At 42.4% G+C, this 17,801-nt stretch overlaps 20 non-coding genes across 20 annotated transcripts; 12 read left to right on the top strand and 8 right to left on the bottom strand.

Moving 5' to 3' along the window:
• Positions 1-1,964: 1,964 nt before the first annotated feature.
• Positions 1,965-2,038, bottom strand: TRNAT-AGU (transfer RNA threonine (anticodon AGU)). Its single transcript has one exon. It is a non-coding gene; the product is annotated as a tRNA-Thr (tRNA).
• A 618-nt stretch (positions 2,039-2,656) lies between these two features.
• On the top strand, positions 2,657-2,738 carry TRNAS-GCU (transfer RNA serine (anticodon GCU)). Its single transcript has one exon. It is a non-coding gene; the product is annotated as a tRNA-Ser (tRNA).
• Positions 2,739-3,094: 356 nt separating this feature from the next.
• On the bottom strand, positions 3,095-3,168 carry TRNAT-AGU (transfer RNA threonine (anticodon AGU)). The gene has a single exon. It is a non-coding gene; the product is annotated as a tRNA-Thr (tRNA).
• A 608-nt stretch (positions 3,169-3,776) lies between these two features.
• TRNAS-GCU (transfer RNA serine (anticodon GCU)) lies at positions 3,777-3,858 on the top strand. The gene has a single exon. It is a non-coding gene; the product is annotated as a tRNA-Ser (tRNA).
• A 356-nt stretch (positions 3,859-4,214) lies between these two features.
• TRNAT-AGU (transfer RNA threonine (anticodon AGU)) lies at positions 4,215-4,288 on the bottom strand. Its single transcript has one exon. It is a non-coding gene; the product is annotated as a tRNA-Thr (tRNA).
• Positions 4,289-4,906: 618 nt separating this feature from the next.
• Positions 4,907-4,988, top strand: TRNAS-GCU (transfer RNA serine (anticodon GCU)). The gene has a single exon. It is a non-coding gene; the product is annotated as a tRNA-Ser (tRNA).
• A 356-nt stretch (positions 4,989-5,344) lies between these two features.
• TRNAT-AGU (transfer RNA threonine (anticodon AGU)) lies at positions 5,345-5,418 on the bottom strand. The gene has a single exon. It is a non-coding gene; the product is annotated as a tRNA-Thr (tRNA).
• Positions 5,419-6,036: 618 nt separating this feature from the next.
• Positions 6,037-6,118, top strand: TRNAS-GCU (transfer RNA serine (anticodon GCU)). Its single transcript has one exon. It is a non-coding gene; the product is annotated as a tRNA-Ser (tRNA).
• A 1,038-nt stretch (positions 6,119-7,156) lies between these two features.
• Positions 7,157-7,238, top strand: TRNAS-GCU (transfer RNA serine (anticodon GCU)). The gene has a single exon. It is a non-coding gene; the product is annotated as a tRNA-Ser (tRNA).
• A 356-nt stretch (positions 7,239-7,594) lies between these two features.
• TRNAT-AGU (transfer RNA threonine (anticodon AGU)) lies at positions 7,595-7,668 on the bottom strand. The gene has a single exon. It is a non-coding gene; the product is annotated as a tRNA-Thr (tRNA).
• A 618-nt stretch (positions 7,669-8,286) lies between these two features.
• TRNAS-GCU (transfer RNA serine (anticodon GCU)) lies at positions 8,287-8,368 on the top strand. Its single transcript has one exon. It is a non-coding gene; the product is annotated as a tRNA-Ser (tRNA).
• A 1,038-nt stretch (positions 8,369-9,406) lies between these two features.
• On the top strand, positions 9,407-9,488 carry TRNAS-GCU (transfer RNA serine (anticodon GCU)). Its single transcript has one exon. It is a non-coding gene; the product is annotated as a tRNA-Ser (tRNA).
• Positions 9,489-9,844: 356 nt separating this feature from the next.
• On the bottom strand, positions 9,845-9,918 carry TRNAT-AGU (transfer RNA threonine (anticodon AGU)). Its single transcript has one exon. It is a non-coding gene; the product is annotated as a tRNA-Thr (tRNA).
• Positions 9,919-10,536: 618 nt separating this feature from the next.
• Positions 10,537-10,618, top strand: TRNAS-GCU (transfer RNA serine (anticodon GCU)). The gene has a single exon. It is a non-coding gene; the product is annotated as a tRNA-Ser (tRNA).
• A 3,278-nt stretch (positions 10,619-13,896) lies between these two features.
• TRNAS-GCU (transfer RNA serine (anticodon GCU)) lies at positions 13,897-13,978 on the top strand. The gene has a single exon. It is a non-coding gene; the product is annotated as a tRNA-Ser (tRNA).
• A 356-nt stretch (positions 13,979-14,334) lies between these two features.
• On the bottom strand, positions 14,335-14,408 carry TRNAT-AGU (transfer RNA threonine (anticodon AGU)). Its single transcript has one exon. It is a non-coding gene; the product is annotated as a tRNA-Thr (tRNA).
• Positions 14,409-15,016: 608 nt separating this feature from the next.
• On the top strand, positions 15,017-15,098 carry TRNAS-GCU (transfer RNA serine (anticodon GCU)). Its single transcript has one exon. It is a non-coding gene; the product is annotated as a tRNA-Ser (tRNA).
• Positions 15,099-15,454: 356 nt separating this feature from the next.
• Positions 15,455-15,528, bottom strand: TRNAT-AGU (transfer RNA threonine (anticodon AGU)). The gene has a single exon. It is a non-coding gene; the product is annotated as a tRNA-Thr (tRNA).
• Positions 15,529-16,146: 618 nt separating this feature from the next.
• TRNAS-GCU (transfer RNA serine (anticodon GCU)) lies at positions 16,147-16,228 on the top strand. The gene has a single exon. It is a non-coding gene; the product is annotated as a tRNA-Ser (tRNA).
• A 1,048-nt stretch (positions 16,229-17,276) lies between these two features.
• TRNAS-GCU (transfer RNA serine (anticodon GCU)) lies at positions 17,277-17,358 on the top strand. The gene has a single exon. It is a non-coding gene; the product is annotated as a tRNA-Ser (tRNA).
• Positions 17,359-17,801: the final 443 nt, after the last annotated feature.

A 17,801-nucleotide genomic window follows, 5' to 3' on the forward strand; every position in this document is an offset into this window, starting at 1 on the left:
ATACTTGGCAGCAGCATGCAGTTCTCTGTCATTTTGCATCGTGACAATTCTAAATGAAATCGGCTTGGGACGATCCTTTTTGGAAAAGACATGGATAATTTGTCCATAGGTATGTAATCCATGCATTTGCCTTGCATGAATTGTGGCCTGTTTTACTTTAAAAGTTAGATAGAAGGCAGAATTGACAGATTTAGGGAATGCTAGGGAAATGCCAACATAAATGAGAAGCAGAGAGGACTGAATGTTTAGTATTTATGCCATTAGCATGGGTCATCACGTTGGATGTAAAACAAGACCTGCTGAGCCAATGTCTGATGTACGGCGCTGTTGCATGTGGAAAGAAAATGAAGCCTAAGAATCATCACGACTGTTTTCCAAATGTGGGTTCGGTAAAGGTACTTTTGTTGACGGGGTGGCCGAGTGGTTAAGGCGATGGACTGCTACTCCATTGTGCTCTGCACGCATGGGTTCGAATCCCATCCTTGTCGTATGATTCCTTTTTGGAAAATTCTCTATGCTCAGCGCAAGCAATGCCCCGAGGAAGAAAATTTACCATCACCGTTCAAGAAGGATGCTATTGAAGTCTCTAAACATATTTACAGGCATTATGTAGCGTATCAGTCAGGCAATAGTGAATCGGCACCTCTAATTTATCGTGCCTTATGCCATCCTACATTTTGCAAAACGTTGCAACCATCTACTTGTTAAAACTAAACCAGAGCTGACTCTTTGCCACTCGGGTGGAGTATTCTACGGATGTGGGATGAGCATCTTTAATGTCATTGGCTAGTGAACATCTCCCTTTTGGAAAAAAGAGCTGATTATTGACCAGAATAAGAGAACAAGGCACTGCTGAGAGTTGAACTGAGGATCTCCCGTTTACTAGACAAGCGCTTTAACCAACTAAGCCACAGCACCCATGAGCAAAGCTGTGGAAAACCAGAAAGATGGCAAGGATGATCCAGGAGAAGAATTTTTAAATGTAGGATGATTTTGAGGAGTGGTTCTAAGTTTTGCTATTTGTCACAGAGATGGCAAATTAAGTGTGAACAGATCCTATGCAGCATGTAGTTTCAGGTGGCTACCACTATAGAACAGCAAGGAAGTCGAGTCCCATGACATACTTGGCAGCAGCATGCAGTTCTCTGTCATTTTGCATCGTGACAATTCTAAATGAAATCGGCTTGGGAAGATCCTTTTTGGAAAAGACATGGATAATTTGTCCATAGGTATGTAATCCATGCATTTGCCTTGCATGAATTGTGGCCTGTTTTACTTTAAAAGTTAGATAGAAGGCAGAATTGACAGATTTAGGGAATGCTAGGGAAATGCCAACATAAATGAGCAGCAGAGAGGACTGAATGTTTAGTATTTATGCCATTAGCATGGGTCATCACGTTGGATGTAAAACAAGACCTGCTGAGCCAATGTCTGATGTACGGCGCTGTTGCATGTGGAAAGAAAATGAAGCCTAAGAATCATCACGACTGTTTTCCAAATGTGGGTTCGGTAAAGGTACTTTTGTTGACGGGGTGGCCGAGTAGTTAAGGCGATGGACTGCTAATCCATTGTGCTCTGCACGCATGGGTTCGAATCCCATCCTCGTCGTATGATTTCTTTTTGGAAAATTCTCTATGCTCAGCGCAAGCAATGCCCCGAGGAAGAAAATTTACCATCACCGTTCAAGAAGGATGCTATTGAAGTCTCTAAACATATTTACAGGCATTATGTAGCGTATCAGTCAGGCAATAGTGAATCGGCACCTCTAATTTATCGTGCCTTATGCCATCCTACATTTTGCAAAACGTTGCAACCATCTACTTGTTAAAACTAAACCAGAGCTGACTCTTTGCCACTCGGGTGGAGTATTCTAGGGATGTGGGACGAGCATCTTTAATGTCATTGGCTAGTGAACATCTCCCTTTTGGAAAAAAGTGCTGATTATTGAGCAGAATAAGAGAACAAGGCACTGCTGAGAGTTGAACTCAGGATCTCCTGTTTACTAGACAGGCGCTTTAACCAACTAAGCCACAGCGCCCATGAGCAAAACTGTGGAAAACTGTGGAAAACCAGAAAGATGGCAATGATGATCCAGGAGAAGAATTTTTAAATGTAGGATGATTTTGAGGAGTGGTTCTAAGTTTTGCTATTTGTCACAGAGATGGCAAATTAAGTGTGAACAGATCCTATGCAGCATGTAGTTTCAGGTGGCTACCACTATAGAACAGCAAGGAAGTCGAGTCCCATCACATACTTGGCAGCAGCATGCAGTTCTCTGTCATTTTGCATCGTGACAATTCTAAATGAAATCGGCTTGGGACGATCCTTTTTGGAAAAGACATGGATAATTTCTCCATAGGTATGTAATCCATGCATTTGCCTTGCATGAATTGTGGCCTGTTTTACTTTAAAAGTTAGATAGAAGGCAGAATTGACAGATTTAGGGAATGCTAGGGAAATGCCAACATAAATGAGAAGCAGAGAGGACTGAATGTTTAGTATTTATGCCATTAGCATGGGTCATCACGTTGGATGTAAAACAAGACCTGCTGAGCCAATGTCTGATGTACGGCGCTGTTGCATGTGGAAAGAAAATGAAGCCTAAGAATCATCACGACTGTTTTCCAAATGTGGGTTCGGTAAAGGTACTTTTGTTGACGGGGTGGCCGAGTGGTTAAGGCGATGGACTGCTAATCCATTGTGCTCTGCACGCATGGGTTCGAATCCCATCCTCGTCGTATGATTTCTTTTTGGAAAATTCTCTATGCTCAGCGCAAGCAATGCCCCGAGGAAGAAAATTTACCATCACCGTTCAAGAAGGATGCTATTGAAGTCTCTAAACATATTTACAGGCATTATGTAGCGTATCAGTCAGGCAATAGTGAATCGGCACCTCTAATTTATCGTGCCTTATGCCATACTACATTTTGCAAAACGTTGCAACCATCTACTTGTTAAAACTAAACCAGAGCTGACTCTTTGCCACTCGGGTGGAGTATTCTAGGGATGTGGGACGAGCATCTTTAATGTCATTGGCTAGTGAACATCTCCCTTTTGGAAAAAAGTGCTGATTATTGAGCAGAATAAGAGAACAAGGCACTGCTGAGAGTTGAACTCAGGATCTCCTGTTTACTAGACAGGCGCTTTAACCAACTAAGCCACAGCGCCCATGAGCAAAACTGTGGAAAACCAGAAAGATGGCAAGGATGATCCAGGAGAAGAATTTTTAAATGTAGGATGATTTTGAGGAGTGGTTCTAAGTTTTGCTATTTGTCACAGAGATGGCAAATTAAGTGTGAACAGATCCTATGCAGCATGTAGTTTCAGGTGGCTACCACTATAGAACAGCAAGGAAGTCGAGTCCCATCACATACTTGGCAGCAGCATGCAGTTCTCTGTCATTTTGCATCGTGACAATTCTAAATGAAATCGGCTTGGGACGATCCTTTTTGGAAAAGACATGGATAATTTCTCCATAGGTATGTAATCCATGCATTTGCCTTGCATGAATTGTGGCCTGTTTTACTTTAAAAGTTAGATAGAAGGCAGAATTGACAGATTTAGGGAATGCTAGGGAAATGCCAACATAAATGAGAAGCAGAGAGGACTGAATGTTTAGTATTTATGCCATTAGCATGGGTCATCACGTTGGATGTAAAACAAGACCTGCTGAGCCAATGTCTGATGTACGGCGCTGTTGCATGTGGAAAGAAAATGAAGCCTAAGAATCATCACGACTGTTTTCCAAATGTGGGTTCGGTAAAAGTACTTTTGTTGACGGGGTGGCCGAGTGGTTAAGGCGATGGACTGCTAATCCATTGTGCTCTGCACGCATGGGTTCGAATCCCATCCTCGTCGTATGATTTCCTTTTGGAAAATTCTCTATGCTCAGCGCAAGCAATGCCCCGAGGAAGAAAATTTACCATCACCGTTCAAGAAGGATGCTATTGAAGTCTCTAAACATATTTACAGGCATTATGTAGCGTATCAGTCAGGCAATAGTGAATCGGCACCTCTAATTTATCGTGCCTTATGCCATACTACATTTTGCAAAACGTTGCAACCATCTACTTGTTAAAACTAAAGCAGAGCTGACTCTTTGCCACTCGGGTGGAGTATTCTAGGGATGTGGGACGAGCATCTTTAATGTCATTGGCTAGTGAACATCTCCCTTTTGGAAAAAAGTGCTGATTATTGAGCAGAATAAGAGAACAAGGCACTGCTGAGAGTTGAACTCAGGATCTCCTGTTTACTAGACAGGCGCTTTAACCAACTAAGCCACAGCGCCCATGAGCAAAACTGTGGAAAACTGTGGAAAACCAGAAAGATGGCAATGATGATCCAGGAGAAGAATTTTTAAATGTAGGATGATTTTGAGGAGTGGTTCTAAGTTTTGCTATTTGTCACAGAGATGGCAAATTAAGTGTGAACAGATCCTATGCAGCATGTAGTTTCAGGTGGCTACCACTATAGAACAGCAAGGAAGTCGAGTCCCATGACATACTTGGCAGCAGCATGCAGTTCTCTGTCATTTTGCATCGTGACAATTCTAAATGAAATCGGCTTGGGACGATCCTTTTTGGAAAAGACATGGATAATTTCTCCATAGGTATGTAATCCATGCATTTGCCTTGCATGAATTGTGGCCTGTTTTACTTTAAAAGTTAGATAGAAGGCAGAATTGACAGATTTAGGGAATGCTAGGGAAATGCCAACATAAATGAGAAGCAGAGAGGACTGAATGTTTAGTATTTATGCCAGTAGCATGGGTCATCACGTTGGATGTAAAACAAGACCTGCTGAGCCAATGTCTGATGTACGGCGCTGTTGCATGTGGAAAGAAAATGAAGCCTAAGAATCATCACGACTGTTTTCCAAATGTGGGTTCGGTAAAAGTACTTTTGTTGACGGGGTGGCCGAGTGGTTAAGGCGATGGACTGCTAATCCATTGTGCTCTGCACGCATGGGTTCGAATCCCATCCTCGTCGTATGATTTCCTTTTGGAAAATTCTCTATGCTCAGCGCAAGCAATGCCCCGAGGAAGAAAATTTACCATCACCGTTCAAGAAGGATGCTATTGAAGTCTCTAAACATATTTACAGGCATTATGTAGCGTATCAGTCAGGCAATAGTGAATCGGCACCTCTAATTTATCGTGCCTTATGCCATCCTACATTTTGCAAAACGTTGCAACCATCTACTTGTTAAAACTAAACCAGAGCTGACTCTTTGCCACTCGGGTGGAGTATTCTAGGGATGTGGGACGAGCATCTTTAATGTCATTGGCTAGTGAACATCTCCCTTTTTGAAAAAAGTGCTGATTATTGAGCAGAATAAGAGAACAAGGCACTGCTGAGAGTTGAACTCAGGATCTCCTGTTTACTAGACAGGCGCTTTAACCAACTAAGCCACAGCGCCCATGAGCAAAACTGTGGAAAACTGTGGAAAACCAGAAAGATGGCAATGATGATCCAGGAGAAGAATTTTTAAATGTAGGATGATTTTGAGGAGTGGTTCTAAGTTTTGCTATTTGTCACAGAGATGGCAAATTAAGTGTGAACAGATCCTATGCAGCATGTAGTTTCAGGTGGCTACCACTATAGAACAGCAAGGAAGTCGAGTCCCATCACATACTTGGCAGCAGCATGCAGTTCTCTGTCATTTTGCATCGTGACAATTCTAAATGAAATCGGCTTGGGACGATCCTTTTTGGAAAAGACATGGATAATTTGTCCATAGGTATGTAATCCATGCATTTGCCTTGCATGAATTGTGGCCTGTTTTACTTTAAAAGTTAGATAGAAGGCAGAATTGACAGATTTAGGGAATGCTAGGGAAATGCCAACATAAATGAGAAGCAGAGAGGACTGAATGTTTAGTATTTATGCCATTAGCATGGGTCATCACGTTGGATGTAAAACAAGACCTGCTGAGCCAATGTCTGATGTACGGCGCTGTTGCATGTGGAAAGAAAATGAAGCCTAAGAATCATCACGACTGTTTTCCAAATGTGGGTTCGTTAAAGGTACTTTTGTTGACGGGGTGGCCGAGTGGTTAAGGCGATGGACTGCTAATCCATTGTGCTCTGCACGCATGGGTTCGAATCCCATCCTCGTCGTATGATTCCTTTTTGGAAAATTCTCTATGCTCAGCGCAAGCAATGCCCCGAGGAAGAAAATTTACCATCACCGTTCAAGAAGGATGCTATTGAAGTCTCTAAACATATTTACAGGCATTATGTAGCGTATCAGTCAGGCAATAGTGAATCGGCACCTCTAATTTATCGTGCCTTATGCCATCCTACATTTTGCAAAACGTTGCAACCATCTACTTGTTAAAACTAAACCAGAGCTGACTCTTTGCCACTCGGGTGGAGTATTCTACGGATGTGGGACGAGCATCTTTAATGTCATTGGCTAGTGAACATCTCCCTTTTGGAAAAAAGAGCTGATTATTGACCAGAATAAGAGAACAAGGCACTGCTGAGAGTTGAACTGAGGATCTCCCGTTTACTAGACAGGCGTTTTAACCAACTAAGCCACAGCACCCATGAGCAAAGCTGTGGAAAACCAGAAAGATGGCAAGGATGATCCAGGAGAAGAATTTTTAAATGTAGGATGATTTTGAGGAGTGGTTCTAAGTTTTGCTATTTGTCACAGAGATGGCAAATTAAGTGTGAACAGATCCTATGCAGCATGTAGTTTCAGGTGGCTACCACTATAGAACAGCAAGGAAGTCGAGTCCCATGACATACTTGGCAGCAGCATGCAGTTCTCTGTCATTTTGCATCGTGACAATTCTAAATGAAATCGGCTTGGGACGATCCTTTTTGGAAAAGACATGGATAATTTCTCCATAGGTATGTAATCCATGCATTTGCCTTGCATGAATTGTGGCCTGTTTTACTTTAAAAGTTAGATAGAAGGCAGAATTGACAGATTTAGGGAATGCTAGGGAAATGCCAACATAAATGAGAAGCAGAGAGGACTGAATGTTTAGTATTTATGCCAGTAGCATGGGTCATCACGTTGGATGTAAAACAAGACCTGCTGAGCCAATGTCTGATGTACGGCGCTGTTGCATGTGGAAAGAAAATGAAGCCTAAGAATCATCACGACTGTTTTCCAAATGTGGGTTCGGTAAAAGTACTTTTGTTGACGGGGTGGCCGAGTGGTTAAGGCGATGGACTGCTAATCCATTGTGCTCTGCACGCATGGGTTCGAATCCCATCCTCGTCGTATGATTTCCTTTTGGAAAATTCTCTATGCTCAGCGCAAGCAATGCCCCGAGGAAGAAAATTTACCATCACCGTTCAAGAAGGATGCTATTGAAGTCTCTAAACATATTTACAGGCATTATGTAGCGTATCAGTCAGGCAATAGTGAATCGGCACCTCTAATTTATCGTGCCTTATGCCATCCTACATTTTGCAAAACGTTGCAACCATCTACTTGTTAAAACTAAACCAGAGCTGACTCTTTGCCACTCGGGTGGAGTATTCTAGGGATGTGGGACGAGCATCTTTAATGTCATTGGCTAGTGAACATCTCCCTTTTGGAAAAAAGTGCTGATTATTGAGCAGAATAAGAGAACAAGGCACTGCTGAGAGTTGAACTCAGGATCTCCTGTTTACTAGACAGGCGCTTTAACCAACTAAGCCACAGCGCCCATGAGCAAAACTGTGGAAAACTGTGGAAAACCAGAAAGATGGCAATGATGATCCAGGAGAAGAATTTTTAAATGTAGGATGATTTTGAGGAGTGGTTCTAAGTTTTGCTATTTGTCACAGAGATGGCAAATTAAGTGTGAACAGATCCTATGCAGCATGTAGTTTCAGGTGGCTACCACTATAGAACAGCAAGGAAGTCGAGTCCCATCACATACTTGGCAGCAGCATGCAGTTCTCTGTCATTTTGCATCGTGACAATTCTAAATGAAATCGGCTTGGGACGATCCTTTTTGGAAAAGACATGGATAATTTGTCCATAGGTATGTAATCCATGCATTTGCCTTGCATGAATTGTGGCCTGTTTTACTTTAAAAGTTAGATAGAAGGCAGAATTGACAGATTTAGGGAATGCTAGGGAAATGCCAACATAAATGAGAAGCAGAGAGGACTGAATGTTTAGTATTTATGCCATTAGCATGGGTCATCACGTTGGATGTAAAACAAGACCTGCTGAGCCAATGTCTGATGTACGGCGCTGTTGCATGTGGAAAGAAAATGAAGCCTAAGAATCATCACGACTGTTTTCCAAATGTGGGTTCGTTAAAGGTACTTTTGTTGACGGGGTGGCCGAGTGGTTAAGGCGATGGACTGCTAATCCATTGTGCTCTGCACGCATGGGTTCGAATCCCATCCTCGTCGTATGATTCCTTTTTGGAAAATTCTCTATGCTCAGCGCAAGCAATGCCCCGAGGAAGAAAATTTACCATCACCGTTCAAGAAGGATGCTATTGAAGTCTCTAAACATATTTACAGGCATTATGTAGCGTATCAGTCAGGCAATAGTGAATCGGCACCTCTAATTTATCGTGCCTTATGCCATCCTACATTTTGCAAAACGTTGCAACCATCTACTTGTTAAAACTAAACCAGAGCTGACTCTTTGCCACTCGGGTGGAGTATTCTACGGATGTGGGACGAGCATCTTTAATGTCATTGGCTAGTGAACATCTCCCTTTTGGAAAAAAGAGCTGATTATTGACCAGAATAAGAGAACAAGGCACTGCTGAGAGTTGAACTGAGGATCTCCCGTTTACTAGACAGGCGTTTTAACCAACTAAGCCACAGCACCCATGAGCAAAGCTGTGGAAAACCAGAAAGATGGCAAGGATGATCCAGGAGAAGAATTTTTAAATGTAGGATGATTTTGAGGAGTGGTTCTAAGTTTTGCTATTTGTCACAGAGATGGCAAATTAAGTGTGAACAGATCCTATGCAGCATGTAGTTTCAGGTGGCTACCACTATAGAACAGCAAGGAAGTCGAGTCCCATGACATACTTGGCAGCAGCATGCAGTTCTCTGTCATTTTGCATCGTGACAATTCTAAATGAAATCGGCTTGGGACGATCCTTTTTGGAAAAGACATGGATAATTTCTCCATAGGTATGTAATCCATGCATTTGCCTTGCATGAATTGTGGCCTGTTTTACTTTAAAAGTTAGATAGAAGGCAGAATTGACAGATTTAGGGAATGCTAGGGAAATGCCAACATAAATGAGAAGCAGAGAGGACTGAATGTTTAGTATTTATGCCAGTAGCATGGGTCATCACGTTGGATGTAAAACAAGACCTGCTGAGCCAATGTCTGATGTACGGCGCTGTTGCATGTGGAAAGAAAATGAAGCCTAAGAATCATCACGACTGTTTTCCAAATGTGGGTTCGGTAAAAGTACTTTTGTTGACGGGGTGGCCGAGTGGTTAAGGCGATGGACTGCTAATCCATTGTGCTCTGCACGCATGGGTTCGAATCCCATCCTCGTCGTATGATTTCCTTTTGGAAAATTCTCTATGCTCAGCGCAAGCAATGCCCCGAGGAAGAAAATTTACCATCACCGTTCAAGAAGGATGCTATTGAAGTCTCTAAACATATTTACAGGCATTATGTAGCGTATCAGTCAGGCAATAGTGAATCGGCACCTCTAATTTATCGTGCCTTATGCCATCCTACATTTTGCAAAACGTTGCAACCATCTACTTGTTAAAACTAAACCAGAGCTGACTCTTTGCCACTCGGGTGGAGTATTCTAGGGATGTGGGACGAGCATCTTTAATGTCATTGGCTAGTGAACATCTCCCTTTTGGAAAAAAGTGCTGATTATTGAGCAGAATAAGAGAACAAGGCACTGCTGAGAGTTGAACTCAGGATCTCCTGTTTACTAGACAGGCGCTTTAACCAACTAAGCCACAGCGCCCATGAGCAAAACTGTGGAAAACTGTGGAAAACCAGAAAGATGGCAATGATGATCCAGGAGAAGAATTTTTAAATGTAGGATGATTTTGAGGAGTGGTTCTAAGTTTTGCTATTTGTCACAGAGATGGCAAATTAAGTGTGAACAGATCCTATGCAGCATGTAGTTTCAGGTGGCTACCACTATAGAACAGCAAGGAAGTCGAGTCCCATCACATACTTGGCAGCAGCATGCAGTTCTCTGTCATTTTGCATCGTGACAATTCTAAATGAAATCGGCTTGGGACGATCCTTTTTGGAAAAGACATGGATAATTTGTCCATAGGTATGTAATCCATGCATTTGCCTTGCATGAATTGTGGCCTGTTTTACTTTAAAAGTTAGATAGAAGGCAGAATTGACAGATTTAGGGAATGCTAGGGAAATGCCAACATAAATGAGAAGCAGAGAGGACTGAATGTTTAGTATTTATGCCATTAGCATGGGTCATCACGTTGGATGTAAAACAAGACCTGCTGAGCCAATGTCTGATGTACGGCGCTGTTGCATGTGGAAAGAAAATGAAGCCTAAGAATCATCACGACTGTTTTCCAAATGTGGGTTCGTTAAAGGTACTTTTGTTGACGGGGTGGCCGAGTGGTTAAGGCGATGGACTGCTAATCCATTGTGCTCTGCACGCATGGGTTCGAATCCCATCCTCGTCGTATGATTCCTTTTTGGAAAATTCTCTATGCTCAGCGCAAGCAATGCCCCGAGGAAGAAAATTTACCATCACCGTTCAAGAAGGATGCTATTGAAGTCTCTAAACATATTTACAGGCATTATGTAGCGTATCAGTCAGGCAATAGTGAATCGGCACCTCTAATTTATCGTGCCTTATGCCATCCTACATTTTGCAAAACGTTGCAACCATCTACTTGTTAAAACTAAACCAGAGCTGACTCTTTGCCACTCGGGTGGAGTATTCTACGGATGTGGGACGAGCATCTTTAATGTCATTGGCTAGTGAACATCTCCCTTTTGGAAAAAAGAGCTGATTATTGACCAGAATAAGAGAACAAGGCACTGCTGAGAGTTGAACTGAGGATCTCCCGTTTACTAGACAGGCGTTTTAACCAACTAAGCCACAGCACCCATGAGCAAAGCTGTGGAAAACCAGAAAGATGGCAAGGATGATCCAGGAGAAGAATTTTTAAATGTAGGATGATTTTGAGGAGTGGTTCTAAGTTTTGCTATTTGTCACAGAGATGGCAAATTAAGTGTGAACAGATCCTATGCAGCATGTAGTTTCAGGTGGCTACCACTATAGAACAGCAAGGAAGTCGAGTCCCATGACATACTTGGCAGCAGCATGCAGTTCTCTGTCATTTTGCATCGTGACAATTCTAAATGAAATCGGCTTGGGACGATCCTTTTTGGAAAAGACATGGATAATTTGTCCATAGGTATGTAATCCATGCATTTGCCTTGCATGAATTGTGGCCTGTTTTACTTTAAAAGTTAGATAGAAGGCAGAATTGACAGATTTAGGGAATGCTAGGGAAATGCCAACATAAATGAGAAGCAGAGAGGACTGAATGTTTAGTATTTATGCCATTAGCATGGGTCATCACGTTGGATGTAAAACAAGACCTGCTGAGCCAATGTCTGATGTACGGCGCTGTTGCATGTGGAAAGAAAATGAAGCCTAAGAATCATCACGACTGTTTTCCAAATGTGGGTTCGGTAAAGGTACTTTTGTTGACGGGGTGGCCGAGTAGTTAAGGCGATGGACTGCTAATCCATTGTGCTCTGCTTGCATGGGTTCGAATCCCATCCTCGTCGTATGATTCCTTTTTGGAAAATTCTCTATGCTCAGCGCAAGCAATGCCCCGAGGAAGAAAATTTACCATCACCGTTCAAGAAGGATGCTATTGAAGTCTCTAAACATATTTACAGGCATTATGTAGCGTATCAGTCAGGCAATAGTGAATCGGCACCTCTAATTTATCGTGCCTTATGCCATCCTACATTTTGCAAAACGTTGCAACCATCTACTTGTTAAAACTAAACCAGAGCTGACTCTTTGCCACTCGGGTGGAGTATTCTACGGATGTGGGACGAGCATCTTTAATGTCATTGGCTAGTGAACATCTCCCTTTTGGAAAAAAGAGCTGATTATTGACCAGAATAAGAGAACAAGGCACTGCTGAGAGTTGAACTGAGGATCTCCCGTTTACTAGACAGGCGTTTTAACCAACTAAGCCACAGCACCCATGAGCAAAGCTGTGGAAAACCAGAAAGATGGCAAGGATGATCCAGGAGAAGAATTTTTAAATGTAGGATGATTTTGAGGAGTGGTTCTAAGTTTTGCTATTTGTCACAGAGATGGCAAATTAAGTGTGAACAGATCCTATGCAGCATGTAGTTTCAGGTGGCTACCACTATAGAACAGCAAGGAAGTCGAGTCCCATGACATACTTGGCAGCAGCATGCAGTTCTCTGTCATTTTGCATCGTGACAATTCTAAATGAAATCGGCTTGGGACGATCCTTTTTGGAAAAGACATGGATAATTTGTCCATAGGTATGTAATCCATGCATTTGCCTTGCATGAATTGTGGCCTGTTTTACTTTAAAAGTTAGATAGAAGGCAGAATTGACAGATTTAGGGAATGCTAGGGAAATGCCAACATAAATGAGAAGCAGAGAGGACTGAATGTTTAGTATTTATGCCATTAGCATGGGTCATCACGTTGGATGTAAAACAAGACCTGCTGAGCCAATGTCTGATGTACGGCGCTGTTGCATGTGGAAAGAAAATGAAGCCTAAGAATCATCACGACTGTTTTCCAAATGTGGGTTCGGTAAAGGTACTTTTGTTGACGGGGTGGCCGAGTAGTTAAGGCGATGGACTGCTAATCCATTGTGCTCTGCTTGCATGGGTTCGAATCCCATCCTCGTCGTATGATTCCTTTTTGGAAAATTCTCTATGCTCAGCGCAAGCAATGCCCCGAGGAAGAAAATTTACCATCACCGTTCAAGAAGGATGCTATTGAAGTCTCTAAACATATTTACAGGCATTATGTAGCGTATCAGTCAGGCAATAGTGAATCGGCACCTCTAATTTATCGTGCCTTATGCCATCCTACATTTTGCAAAACGTTGCAACCATCTACTTGTTAAAACTAAACCAGAGCTGACTCTTTGCCACTCGGGTGGAGTATTCTAGGGATGTGGGACGAGCATCTTTAATGTCATTGGCCAGTGAACATCTCCCTTTTGGAAAAAAAAGCTGATTGTTGAGCAGAATAAGAGAACAAGTCACTGCTGAGAGTTGAACTCAGGATCTCCTGTTTACTAGACAGGCGCTTTAACCAACTAAGCCACAGCGCAAATGAGCAAAACTGTGGAAAACCAGAAAGATGGCAAGGATGATCCAGGAGAAGAATTTTTAAATGTAGGATGATTTTGAGGAGTGGTTCTAAGTTTTGCTATTTGTCACAGAGATGGCAAATTAAGTGTGAACAGATCCTATGCAGCATGTAGTTTCAGGTGGCTACCACTATAGAACAGCACGGAAGTCGAGTCCCATCACATACTTGGCAGCAGCATGCAGTTCTCTGTCATTTTGCATCGTGACAATTCTAAATGAAATCGGCTTGGGACGATCCTTTTTGGAAAAGACATGGATAATTTGTCCATAGGTATGTAATCCATGCATTTGCCTTGCATGAATTGTGGCCTGTTTTACTTTAAAAGTTAGATAGAAGGCAGAATTGACAGATTTAGGGAATGCTAGGGAAATGCCAACATAAATGAGAAGCAGAGAGGACTGAATGTTTAGTATTTATGCCATTAGCATGGGTCATCACGTTGGATGTAAAACAAGACCTGCTGAGCCAATGTCTGATGTACGGCGCTGTTGCATGTGGAAAGAAAATGAAGCCTAAGAATCATCACGACTGTTTTCCAAATGTGGGTTCGGTAAAGGTACTTTTGCTGACGGGGTGGCCGAGTGGTTAAGGCGATGGACTGCTAATCCATTGTGCTCTGCACGCATGGGTTCGAATCCCATCCTCGTCGTATGATTTCTTTTTGGAAAATTCTCTATGCTCAGCGCAAGCAATGCCCCGAGGAAGAAAATTTACCATCACCGTTCAAGAAGGATGCTATTGAAGTCTCTAAACATATTTACAGGCATTATGTAGCGTATCAGTCAGGCAATAGTGAATCGGCACCTCTAATTTATCGTGCCTTATGCCATACTACATTTTGCAAAACGTTGCAACCATCTACTTGTTAAAACTAAACCAGAGCTGACTCTTTGCCACTCGGGTGGAGTATTCTAGGGATGTGGGACGAGCATCTTTAATGTCATTGGCTAGTGAACATCTCCCTTTTGGAAAAAAGTGCTGATTATTGAGCAGAATAAGAGAACAAGGCACTGCTGAGAGTTGAACTCAGGATCTCCTGTTTACTAGACAGGCGCTTTAACCAACTAAGCCACAGCGCCCATGAGCAAAAATGTGGAAAACCAGAAAGATGGCAAGGATGATCCAGGAGAAGAATTTTTAAATGTAGGATGATTTTGAGGAGTGGTTCTAAGTTTTGCTATTTGTCACAGAGATGGCAAATTAAGTGTGAACAGATCCTATGCAGCATGTAGTTTCAGGTGGCTACCACTATAGAACAGCAAGGAAGTCGAGTCCCATCACATACTTGGCAGCAGCATGCAGTTCTCTGTCATTTTGCATCGTGACAATTCTAAATGAAATCGGCTTGGGACGATCCTTTTTGGAAAAGACATGGATAATTTCTCCATAGGTATGTAATCCATGCATTTGCCTTGCATGAATTGTGGCCTGTTTTACTTTAAAAGTTAGATAGAAGGCAGAATTGACATATTTATGGAATGCTAGGGAAATGCCAACATAAATGAGAAGCAGAGAGGACTGAATGTTTAGTATTTATGCCATTAGCATGGGTCATCACGTTGGATGTAAAACAAGACCTGCTGAGCCAATGTCTGATGTACGGCGCTGTTGCATGTGGAAAGAAAATGAAGCCTAAGAATCATCACGACTGTTTTCCAAATGTGGGTTCGGTAAAAGTACTTTTGTTGACGGGGTGGCCGAGTGGTTAAGGCGATGGACTGCTAATCCATTGTGCTCTGCACGCATGGGTTCGAATCCCATCCTCGTCGTATGATTTCCTTTTGGAAAATTCTCTATGCTCAGCGCAAGCAATGCCCCGAGGAAGAAAATTTACCATCACCGTTCAAGAAGGATGCTATTGAAGTCTCTAAACATATTTACAGGCATTATGTAGCGTATCAGTCAGGCAATAGTGAATCGGCACCTCTAATTTATCGTGCCTTATGCCATACTACATTTTGCAAAACGTTGCAACCATCTACTTGTTAAAACTAAACCAGAGCTGACTCTTTGCCACTCGGGTGGAGTATTCTAGGGATGTGGGACGAGCATCTTTAATGTCATTGGCTAGTGAACATCTCCCTTTTGGAAAAAAGTGCTGATTATTGAGCAGAATAAGAGAACAAGGCACTGCTGAGAGTTGAACTCAGGATCTCCTGTTTACTAGACAGGCGCTTTAACCAACTAAGCCACAGCGCCCATGAGCAAAACTGTGGAAAACTGTGGAAAACCAGAAAGATGGCAATGATGATCCAGGAGAAGAATTTTTAAATGTAGGATGATTTTGAGGAGTGGTTCTAAGTTTTGCTATTTGTCACAGAGATGGCAAATTAAGTGTGAACAGATCCTATGCAGCATGTAGTTTCAGGTGGCTACCACTATAGAACAGCAAGGAAGTCGAGTCCCATCACATACTTGGCAGCAGCATGCAGTTCTCTGTCATTTTGCATCGTGACAATTCTAAATGAAATCGGCTTGGGACGATCCTTTTTGGAAAAGACATGGATAATTTCTCCATAGGTATGTAATCCATGCATTTGCCTTGCATGAATTGTGGCCTGTTTTACGTTAAAAGTTAGATAGAAGGCAGAATTGACAGATTTAGGGAATGCTAGGGAAATGCCAACATAAATGAGAAGCAGAGAGGACTGAATGTTTAGTATTTATGCCATTAGCATGGGTCATCACGTTGGATGTAAAACAAGACCTGCTGAGCCAATGTCTGATGTACGGCGCTGTTGCATGTGGAAAGAAAATGAAGCCTAAGAATCATCACGACTGTTTTCCAAATGTGGGTTCGGTAAAAGTACTTTTGTTGACGGGGTGGCCGAGTGGTTAAGGCGATGGACTGCTAATCCATTGTGCTCTGCACGCATGGGTTCGAATCCCATCCTCGTCGTATGATTTCCTTTTGGAAAATTCTCTATGCTCAGCGCAAGCAATGCCCCGAGGAAGAAAATTTACCATCACCGTTCAAGAAGGATGCTATTGAAGTCTCTAAACATATTTACAGGCATTATGTAGCGTATCAGTCAGGCAATAGTGAATCGGCACCTCTAATTTATCGTGCCTTATGCCATCCTACATTTTGCAAAACGTTGCAACCATCTACTTGTTAAAACTAAACCAGAGCTGACTCTTTGCCACTCGGGTGGAGTATTCTAGGGATGTGGGACGAGCATCTTTAATGTCATTGGCTAGTGAACATCTCCCTTTTGGAAAAAAGTGCTGATTATTGAGCAGAATAAGAGAACAAGGCACTGCTGAGAGTTGAACTCAGGATCTCCTGTTTACTAGACAGGCGCTTTAACCAACTAAGCCACAGCACCCATGAGCAAAACTGTGGAAAACTGTGGAAAACCAGAAAGATGGCAATGATGATCCAGGAGAAGAATTTTTAAATGTAGGATGATTTTGAGGAGTGGTTCTAAGTTTTGCTATTTGTCACAGAGATGGCAAATTAAGTGTGAACAGATCCTATGCAGCATGTAGTTTCAGGTGGCTACCACTATAGAACAGCAAGGAAGTCGAGTCCCATCACATACTTGGCAGCAGCATGCAGTTCTCTGTCATTTTGCATCGTGACAATTCTAAATGAAATCGGCTTGGGACGATCCTTTTTGGAAAATACATGGATAATTTGTCCATAGGTATGTAATCCATGCATTTGCCTTGCATGAATTGTGGCCTGTTTTACTTTAAAAGTTAGATAGAAGGCAGAATTGACAGATTTAGGGAATGCTAGGGAAATGCCAACATAAATGAGAAGCAGAGAGGACTGAATGTTTAGTATTTATGCCATTAGCATGGGTCATCACGTTGGATGTAAAACAAGACCTGCTGAGCCAATGTCTGATGTACGGCGCTGTTGCATGTGGAAAGAAAATGAAGCCTAAGAATCATCACGACTGTTTTCCAAATGTGGGTTCGGTAAAGGTACTTTTGTTGACGGGGTGGCCGAGTGGTTAAGGCGATGGACTGCTAATCCATTGTGCTCTGCACGCATGGGTTCGAATCCCATCCTCGTCGTATGATTTCCTTTTGGAAAATTCTCTATGCTCAGCGCAAGCAATGCCCCGAGGAAGAAAATTTACCATCACCGTTCAAGAAGGATGCTATTGAAGTCTCTAAACATATTTACAGGCATTATGTAGCGTATCAGTCAGGCAATAGTGAATCGGCACCTCTAATTTATCGTGCCTTATGCCATCCTACATTTTGCAAAACGTTGCAACCATCTACTTGTTAAAACTAAACCAGAGCTGACTCTTTGCCACTCGGGTGGAGTATTCTAGGGATGTGGGACGAGCATCTTTAATGTCATTGGCTAGTGAACATCTCCCTTTTGGAAAAAAGTGCTGATTATTGAGCAGAATAAGAGAACAAGGCACTGCTGAGAGTTGAACTCAGGATCTCCTGTTTACTAGACAGGCGCTTTAACCAACTAAGCCACAGCACCCATGAGCAAAACT

The sequence above is a fragment of the Eleutherodactylus coqui genome, chromosome 11 (genome assembly GCF_035609145.1).
Source record: "Eleutherodactylus coqui strain aEleCoq1 chromosome 11, aEleCoq1.hap1, whole genome shotgun sequence".
Taxonomy (NCBI): Eukaryota; Metazoa; Chordata; class Amphibia; order Anura; family Eleutherodactylidae; genus Eleutherodactylus; species Eleutherodactylus coqui.